This window comes from Scylla paramamosain, chromosome 1 (genome assembly GCF_035594125.1).
Source record: "Scylla paramamosain isolate STU-SP2022 chromosome 1, ASM3559412v1, whole genome shotgun sequence".
In the NCBI taxonomy this organism is placed as follows: domain Eukaryota; kingdom Metazoa; phylum Arthropoda; class Malacostraca; order Decapoda; family Portunidae; genus Scylla; species Scylla paramamosain.
Window position 1 is genome coordinate 29,821,021 of NC_087151.1, and position 10,000 is coordinate 29,831,020.

Sequence of the window (10,000 nt, forward strand, 5' to 3'; positions counted from 1 at the left end):
TGGCCAAGGCGAATTCCATTCCAACACTCCCCGCCTCTACAACTCTTCCCTCACATCCCCCAAACCTTGATGATGATGATGATGTCCAGAGATAGCACCTCTGTAACAGTGATTTAATTTCGTAGCCTTCCTAATTACAGCTTGGTGGCAGCAGTGGTGGATCATCCCCCACCCAGGGGCGACGCCCGCGGCACCGGGGGCACCAAGCCAGCCACGCGTGCTTACCACCAGTGAAAGTGTGAGGAAGCCCTCCACCTCTCCCCCCTCCTCCCCTAGGTTCTCCCTTCCCTCAGTTCAAACCATGTGTTGGGAAGGTGACGAAAAGGAACCATGTTGTGTCTGTGAGGCACGAGGTCGGGGCTTACTGACCCTTGCCATGTATGCGGCGCTTCGTCACCTGTGAGGCATGCATGGCACACCCCAAGCCACTGCACCACAGCAACTTTCCTTTATTACAGATGACTCCATCAATGGCTCCATCAACACGTTTTCAACAAGAAGCAGTATTGTACAATGTACTTTTTTTTTTCTAGCTTCTTCAGCTCCTTCATGAACTGTTTCATGCAATATAACTTGCAGCGGTCCTAACATCCGCCCTAACGGTTGAGGGCGTGCAGGAGTCCACAGCATTGCTGGAAGGAAACCATTCAGGGACTAAAGTGCCGTTAAGATGCACGCCCCAACCCTTGACCCGGCCACGCCTCACTCCACCTACACAACAGCATGGGACTCACGCTGTGTTTGGGGCGCCCGAGTTCATTCGCAAAGGTTGGGACGACCCTTGGCTCAGCTGGGCTGCGCTCGCTAGGCACCATTACCCATTGTTTTGTGATGGCACGTCATGGTTGCGTCACGCCCAGACACCCCGGCACGGCTGCCTCCCCTGCCGCGTGGCTCCTGGTTAATGCGAGTTTAAAGCTGCCTGTTAAGGTAACCCAACAATGTGATTCATAAAGACATATTTCGTTACAACAGGGAACTATTATAATGTTGTGCTACTTGAGTGTTGCTCCTGATGGCATCCTAGCCAGGCCCGCCACGACACGATGCCATAGTCCTCGGCTTTCTGCTGGAAAATCTCGCCAGGCCAGGAGAGCACTGCTTGCCTTCTTCACCTGGGTCATGTAGGCCTACTGCGAGTGCCTCCCTCGTACGTGCCACTAACAACCCTCAGCGCAGTGCCTCGTGACGTGCATCGCCTCACACACGCACGGCTGCACTCACACACGCACCCACACACCATGAAATATTGGCGGAATGACGAATTAAAACCTGCAATGTTCGAATTACGTCACGTCATGAAGGGAAGCCAGACAACCGCCGAAAACTGGCCGGCTTAAGAAAAAAACAACTACACGATAAGGATACGTACACACCCCCAGCCTCCACCAGCCACCACGCCACGGGCTGCACGGGAACCAGGCGGCCTTGATCGTGACATTTTGAGAAGGGAAACACCCCCATAAATTCTATAGACGCAAGAAAAGAAACAGCAAGAAAAGCTTAAAACTCACGCTACAGTATATAAATCCAATGTTTTTTTTTTTTTTTTTTTTCTTCACTACATGTACTCCTAGCTTTTCACCTCGACGCCTCAAACATTTTTACCACAAGAGTTCACGTGGGAAAGAAGACGCTAATAATTATATGACCCTTTCACTGCAAGGCTACTTCCTTTTTACCGTAATCACGTACAGCTTATCAGAGACGTGCTTTAGTCTCTTAAACACTTCCGTAGCCTGGCAAAGACAAATCATCGTCCTGTTCTCCGTCCCTCCTGTTCCTCTGTGCTCTGAATATTAAAGAAGAAGGAACAAAGCAGTAGGAAGAGAAGCAATCGAGACAGAACCACGAAACTCCCTTTCCTCTTAAAACTAACAATGAGAACTTCGCACAGCAAGCAGATGGATGCCAAGGGAAGACGGCAAGAATGGAAGACCAAGCAGCAGCAGCAGTCCTATTGGTCCTTACGAGGCTGTTCAAGGGAAGAAGGTAAAGAAGGGCTGTGGAAGATGCCGAGAGGAAGAAGAAGGATGTAGATGAAGGAAATGTGATGGTGACAGAAAAGAGAGAGAGAGAGAGAGAGAGAGAGAGAGAGAGAGAGAGAGAGAGAGAGAGAGAGAGAGAGAGAGAGAGAGAGAGAGAGAGAGAGAGAGATAAATAATTTAAAAGATACGTGCAAGGTGTGGATGGGTCTCTCTCTCTCTCTCTCTCTCTCTCTCTCTCTCTCTCTCTCTCTCTCTCTCTCTCTCTCTCTCTCTCTCCTCTCTCTCTCTCTCTCTTACCCTTGACACGCACCCGATAGCAGGCACAACATGACTAAAGGAGAAAATATCTGGCCGGGACCAGAGACATCCAGTATCTACCAGACACACACACACACACACACACACACACACACACACACACACACACACACACACACACACACACACACACACACACACACACACACTCCGATATACAGCAGGCATGAACATCATCTTTTGTTCTGTATAAATCTAAATGGCTCGGAATTTCAATGTTTATTTTTTTTCTCGTTTCATCCGTTGTTATTATCACTGTTCATATTATTATTATTATTATTATTATCATTATTATTATTATTATTATTATTATTATTATTATTATAAGCCGCAGCAGTAGTAGTAGTAGCGCTGAAATATAAAATAATCGACGTTTCCAGCGAGAGAGAGAGAGAGAGAGAGAGAGAGAGAGAGAGAGAGAGAGAGAGAGAGAGAGAGAGAGAGAGAGAGAGAGAGAGAGAGAGAGAGAGAGAGAGTTGAGATCGCTTTATTGCGTCACGAACCAAACTTACTTATAAACATTTTGTGCCTGGTGAAAGGAAAGAAAGAAAAGAAAGAAAAAAAGAGAGAAATTGTGTGGACGACATGATAGAGAAAAAAAAAAAAAGAAAAGAAAGAAAAAGTGACAACATTCTATTACCAACTTTCAATTCTCTAAAGTGAATTTTGAGCATTGATGGCGGTGGTGGAGGAAGTGGTGGTGGTGGTGCTGGTGGTGTGGCGGTGGTAATGGTGGAGGTGGTGATGGTGGTGATAGTGATGGTGATGGTGGCGGTGGTGATAGTGGTGGTGGTGGTGGTGGTGGTGGTGGTAATGGTGGTCGGTGGTGATGATGATGATGGAGATAGTAGTAGTAGTAGTAGTAGTAGTAGTAGTAGTAGTAGAAGAACTAGTAGTAGTAGTAGTAGTAGTAGAAGAACTAGTAGTTGTTGTTGTAATTGTTGTTGTTGTTGTAATTGTTGTTGCTGGTGGTGGTGGTGATTTATATTCTCTCTCTCTCTCTCTCTCTCTCTCTCTCTCTCTCTCTCTCTCTCTCTCTCTCTCTCTCTCTCTCTCTCTCTCTCTCTCTCTCTCTCTCTCTCTCTCTCACACACACACACAGACACACACACACACACACACACACACACACACACACACACACACACACACACACGCACACACGTATTCAAAGCATTAAAAAAGATATATATATATATATATATATATATATATATATATATATATATATATATATATATATATATATATATATATATATATATATATATATATATATATATATATATATATATATATATATATATATATATATATATATATATATATAAATGTAAAGGTGAAAAGGTTCACTGCTTATTTAGGTTTGGGTGTGATGGGGAGGTGATGGGGAAGGGGAGAGAGAGGTTAGGATGTGTGATGATGGAGGGTAGGGATGGAAAGGGAGGGTGGGAGAGGAGCGGGGGGATGGAAGTGATGGTGGCAGTGGTGGAGGAAGTGACAGAGGTGGTGAGGGAGGTGGAGCAGCAGTGGTGGTGAAGAGGTGTGCAGCGCTCTTCATTATGGGTGACGGGTGGGGAGCGAAGAGGCGGGGGGGGGGGGAGGGGAGGAGGAGGAGGAGGGAAAGGTTGCTGCTGCTGCTGGTGCTGCTGTTGTTGTTGTTGTTGGTGGTGGTGGTGGTGGTGGTGGTGGTGGTGGTGGTGGTGGTGGTGGTTAAGGTGTGAGGGTAGTGATGGGGGTTGTTAATTATATCATGTTAGATTAGATTAGATTAGGTTAAGTTAGGTTCGGTCCAGGTTAAATTACCGAGCAGGAACCTTCCGCTACATAAATCCACCTTATTAATTAAACTTACAGAACACTCTGCAAGCGTTAGAAGACAACCATTCAAGACCCCCAGCAGTAAATAAAAATAAAAGTAAAAATCAATGAAAGAGAATAACAAAAAAAACAAAGGCAGATATTCAAACAAACCTTATAAAAAAAAAAATCAGGCACGGTAAATGATCTGCGTTTGAGTCATTTATCTCTTACATCATAAAAAAAAAAATACACAATAAAACACAAATGACATGCAAAAACAACACGGCAGGTGAGTGAAAGGTGAGAAAAACTAATGACCTGAAGAATACCTGGTGCTGACAAACTCACAGATGGAAAACAGAGAGCAAACAGCGTCTATTAATAGCAAGAGGGAGTGTGAGTGCCGAGCAAGGTGTAATGAGTGAGTGCCTGATGGTGAGTGTTTGGCGATGCTACGGTGTCAAGGCTGTGTCCAAGGTTATATCTGTGTGTATCTCTCTCTGAAGAGGCGGATACATACCATGCTATTTTTGATTAACAATGCTCGTGTGTGTGTGTGTGTGTGTGTGTGTGTGTGTGTGTGTGTGTGTGTGTGTGTGTGTGTGTGTGTGTGTGTGTGTGTCTGTGTGTGTACTATTATGATAAGATTTCCCATCGGTGGAAAAAAAGTACTAATCAGACACACACCTTATAAGTGCAGAATCTCTCTCTCTCTCTCTCTCTCTCTCTCTCTCTCTCTCTCTCTCTCTCTCTCTCTCTCTCTCTCTCTCTCTCTCTCTCTCTCTCTCTTTCTCTCAACAGCACATCCATGCAAAGAAGATACCGAAATACAAAGTGAATAACAAAAAAAACATCATCAATAACCCAATAAAAGGTAGAACGTCCTTGCACACACACACACACACACACACACACACACACACACACACACACACACACACACACACACAGTAGGAAAATAAACACACACATGAGAGGTTATGTGCGAAGCGAAACTATCAAGTGACAAAATACACTGATAGCTGTCCATTGTTCGTGTGTGTGTGTGTGTGTGTGTGTGTGTGTGTGTGTGTGTGTGTGTGTGTGTGTGTGTGTGTGTGTGTGTGTGTGTGTGTGTGTGTGTGTGTGTGTGTGTGTGTGTGTGTGTGTGTGTGTGTGTGTGTGTGTGTGTGTGTGTGTGAGGAGGGAGGGATGGAGGGAGGAGATACGATGGAAATGTGTAATGACGCTCTCTTTCTCTCCTTCTCTCAGTAATAGTAATGGCGGCCGTTATATGTTTATTAGTAGTGAAGGAACTGCATTGTGTGTGTGTGTGTGTGTGTGTGTGTGTGTGTGTGTGTGTGTGTGTGTGTGTGTGTGTGTGTGTGTGTGTGTGTGTGTGTGTGTGTGTGTGTGTGTGGTGAGGTCGGAGGGGCAGGGCTCGCGTACTCACCGTGGGTCTGGTAGTATCGGTCGAGGGGCCTCAGCTCCCCGCCCACAGAACTGTCTCAGCTCATACGCATGCTCCATTCCTGAACGTTGAGTCGCGGTGACACTTCTTGCTCACCTCTCAGAACGTGTATGTGTGTGTGTGTGTGTGTGTGTGTGTGTGTGTGTGTGTGTGTGTGTTGTTTCCTGAGGGTATGTGCATGTGCGTGCGTTCTTCTTGTTAAAGTTCCCGTCTGTTCTTGTTGGTCTCCTGTTTCGCACACAAATGTTTGAACACAACACCGCGCTAATGAGGGTGATCGCTTTTCACGCCCCCTTCAGCACAGCACGCCGGTGGGCCTCCAAGTGTGCGTGTGTCGTCGCTCGAGCCTGACGCAGCACAGGTGACAGTCAGCAGCACGCCGGGGTGGAGTCAGTGGTAAGTCACAGCAGAAATACGCATGACACAAGACTCGCGGCGTTCACGCTAGCGACATTCTTGGTGCTGACGAGGGTGTCCATTTCCATGTTAGTCCTGGACAATGTCCTTGGTTACGCGGCTCCTCGCGGCACTGCGGCCTGGTGTGTGGCGTGCTGGCGTCCCTGGGGAGTGTCGCGTGCCCTAGCAGGTACTAAGGGGTCGGGTGTCGCGTGGGTGTCCGGTGACCTCCACCAAAACAGCCTCACACTGAAGCACCGTCTCTTGCTAGGTTGGCGTTTTGCTGCGTGGTCCGTGTGGGTGTCAGCGGGGATGAGGCGCACTGCAGGGCAAGGCGAGGTGTGCGAGGCAAGGCCAAGGCTGTACTGTGTGCTGTTGTGCTGTCCCTGAGGTGGAGCGTGACGTAGCGTTTCGGTGCAGGTGAGTTAAAACGTGAAGTTGACCCAATGCACACATACACACACACACGCACGTAAGTAAACGATCCTTCCCGGCTTAAGTCCGTGTAAAGTCCTTTGAAGTGAGTGGTGTCGGCGGGATGTCCTGTGACTGAGAATCGTTATGTCCTGAGTACTAAAATGCTTCCCGGTTCAAATTCGCCGCCTCACTAGGAGTCTGTCATGTGCTCACACACCGCACACTCGATTGTTCTTGCCGACTGCCTCCCAGCACACGACACTCACTCACTCCCCGGCGACACTCCACATCCCACACCGGGTCAAGCATAAGTGCGCTGAGCCGTGGTCGAGCTCAAACCAATGCACATGTTCCCAGGCCCCGCCCCTTCCCCGCGGAAAACCACTGTTACGCGAACGCTCACCTGGTCCGCGCCGCTCGCCGAACCTTCCGCATCCGCCAATCACAGCCCTGGGTCCTCAGCGTACTACACGTTCATCACACTCCTGGTAATCCGTGATATAATGAATCGGTCTCGGAATTATCGCTGTGGGTTTTGCTGGTGTTTGCTGGTGATGAGACGCGCCTGTTCTCCAGTCACGTAACGCGGCCTCGAGGTGTTTACCGACGCAGGGCAGAGACTGGGCACGGTGAGGTGGTGGAGGGACAGCCAGGGCCACCACCATCGCTCTCCACTCACCTCCCCCTCTCCCTCTCTTGCACCTGCTGAGTTAACTAAAGCGCAGTTTGATAGCAACAAGAAATAGGTCAGCGAGAGGAGGTCCGGCAGACGGTGGTGGTTCGGGGCTGCGTGCGTGAGTGCGTGAGTGCATGCAGTGTGTGTGTGTGTGTGTGTTGTGTGTGTGTGTGTGTGTGTGTGTGTGTGTGTGTGTGTGTGTGTGTGTGTGTGTGTGTGTGTGTGTGTGTGTGTGTGTGTGTAGAGGTGGGGTCAGTAATGAGGGGAATCTATGCGAGGGAGGGAAAAAGGACGTGTCACGGACGCTAGGAAGTGAGGCGGAAGTCTTCGGAAAAGTTAGGAATAAGGGAGAAGACTAGAACGAATAAGGATAGTATAAGTAAGTGTGCCGGAGTGGAAGACAGAGCTACGAGGAAGAGAACTATTGGAGGAAGATTGGTAGGGAAGATAGTGGAAAAAAAAAAAAAGGAAAGGATATAAGGTATTAAGGAAGGAGGTAGAGGATCACGGGGACAGGAAGGGAAGGAAGAGGCCTGTTAAGAGGAGGACACAAAGTTCTTAAGATTGCAAAGAGTTGAGGATAGAAGAATAAGGGATGGGAGAAAAGGTGCGTCCTAGAGTCAGTGAAGGGAAAGGCCTCTGCTGCAACAAGACCTATAATTCGTAAGATTGTAAAGAGGTGATGAGCGCTGAGGATCTGAGGCAAGGACTGGTGACGGGCTGGTCTCCCTGCTTTGTTGCTCCTCTGTTACGCTGCGGCTTTGGAATGCATCCGTTTCAGCGTGTTACTTTCCGCTTTTTTAACACGCTCTACTGGAAATTAGCGGGATTTCCAAGAGTGGGTGTTTCTTTTTTTTTTTTTTTATGATTCCAGAGATAGTTTAACAAGTTCTACTGGAAGTTATTGGGGTTTTTTTTAATGTAGTTTTCATGACTTTTAGTGATAATTTAACAAGCTCTACTGAAAGTTATTGAGGTTTTTAATGTAGTTTTCATGATTCCAGGGAGAGTTCAACAAGGATATAAACCATACGTTTGAAAACACCAATGAGAACCCGAATAACGATCTCTGTGATCTTTGAAATTAACCAATCCTGAGGCGTTTGAAAATACAAAGCACGGAATATAACAAAGATCCTTCAAATGGACGAACAAACGAAAAGATGCCTGGAATGCCTGACTGACTAGATAACTCATTGAATTTTACGGATAGGACCGATAGGTGGATACAAGTAGGCATCTTATATACAGGGACTGCCACGTGTAGGCCTATTGTCTTCCTGCAGCTTCCTTTATGTCATGCTCTTAGGAGATAAACTGATTACTGAGAAGAAACTAGAGGAATAGAAGATACTAGGAAAGAAATGGATGGAGAAAAGAGAAAAAGAGATGGAGAGGTACAAAAGAGAAAAGGAAGAGATAGATGGCAAGAAGAGGCAAGGAGAAAAATATGACAAAGGCGGACATAGTAAGGAAGAGAAAGAAGGAAGGAAAGAGGGGGTAATGTACAGTACAAAGGAAACAAGGACCAGAAAGGAGGGAGGAAGAGGAAGAGGAAGACATACAGGGGTGAGGAAGAGGTGAGGTACAGGAAGGGGGAAAACTGAGGAAAGAGGAAATAAAGGGAGTAAGAGAGGGAAGGAGAATAATAAAAAAGAAGAAAGAGAACGGAGGGAGAGGGAATATATAAAGAGGAAATAAAGGAATAAGGGAGGAGAAGAAGTAAATAAGAGATGAAAGGAGGAAATTAAGGTGAGAGGAATAGAGGAAATAACGAAGGGAAGAAGAGACGGAGAGAGGGAAGGAGGGAGGATATAGGAGAGATAGAGAAGAATAAATGAAGGAGAAGGAAGAAGGGGAAAAGGGGAAAAAAGATAGAAGGAAAAATGAGAGAGAGAGAGAGAGAGAGAGAGAGAGAGAGAGAGAGAGAGAGAGAGAGAGAGAGAGAGAGAGAGAGAGAGAGAGAGAGAGAATGTGGAAAGAGGGGAAAGGAAAGATGGACAAGGACAAAAAAATAAATAAAAAAGCATAGAAGGAAAGAAAATAAGAGAAAGAGATAAAGCGAGGATGGATGCTGCGTGAAAATAATGGAGGGAAGGAGGAAGAAGAGGAAGAAGAAAAGGATGGATAAAGGAAGGAAAGAAGGAAAGGAGCGAAGGAAGGAGCGGAAAGTGTGTAGGTGCAATAGATAAGAGGGGCGTTAATAAAAGGGTCGTTAATAAGGGGGTCGTTAATTAGAAGGGTCGTCAGAAGGTAGAGGTGAGTCTTTTGTATAAGGTCATTCTGTCAACACCACACACACACACACACACACACACACACACACACACACACACACACACACACACACACACACACACACACACACCTGTACACCAAAACAATTACGTCAGAAAATAGAGAGAGAGAGAGAGAGAGAGAGAGAGAGAGAGAGAGAGAGAGAGAGAGAGAGAGAGAGAGAGAGAGAGAGAGAGAGAGAGAGAGAGAGAGAGAGAGAGAGAGAGAGAATGACAAGCAGCAGCCTATTTTCTCTTCCTCTACCCCCAACACACACACACAAACACACACACACACACACAAGAAAAGAACACGCCGAGGAACAACCACGAGGAAGAAAGAAAACAAAAAAAAAAAAAAGAGGAAGAGAAGGAGGAAGAAGAGGAAGAAGATCAGCAGTATTGAGTGAAGGAGTGGGTGGATGGGGGAGGAGAAGACAAGTGTGGTGAGGGGGTGGGGGAGCGGCTAACGGTGGTAAGGCGCCCGGGGCTGTGGGCTGCCGGGGGAAGATGTGACCAGCCCGGGGGCGTCGGCCACGGTGGGCTGGCGCTGGAAGGGAAAACTCACTCACGGGACCCTGGAGTGCTGGAGTGGACTGGACGCCGCGGGAAAGGAGGACACGCCGCACTTTTGTCAATGGCGGCCGGCAATGGAAAGGGTGCAGGGGCGGGGGTG

The 10,000-nt window shown here is 47.3% G+C and overlaps 1 protein-coding gene across 6 annotated transcripts in view; it reads right to left on the reverse strand.

Moving 5' to 3' along the window:
* LOC135103082 (myelin regulatory factor-like protein) overlaps nucleotides 1-10,000 on the reverse strand; it is a 101,799-nt gene that overhangs the window by 36,485 nt on the left and 55,314 nt on the right. The window contains exon 1 of one of the 6 annotated variants that reach the window (XM_064009096.1): nucleotides 5,542-6,685. The exons of the other annotated variants lie outside the window; for them this stretch is intronic. The gene's annotated coding sequence lies outside the window, so the exon portion shown is untranslated. Of the gene's footprint in view, nucleotides 1-5,541; nucleotides 6,686-10,000 lie in introns of those variants that run through there. 6 annotated transcript variants of the gene reach the window in all.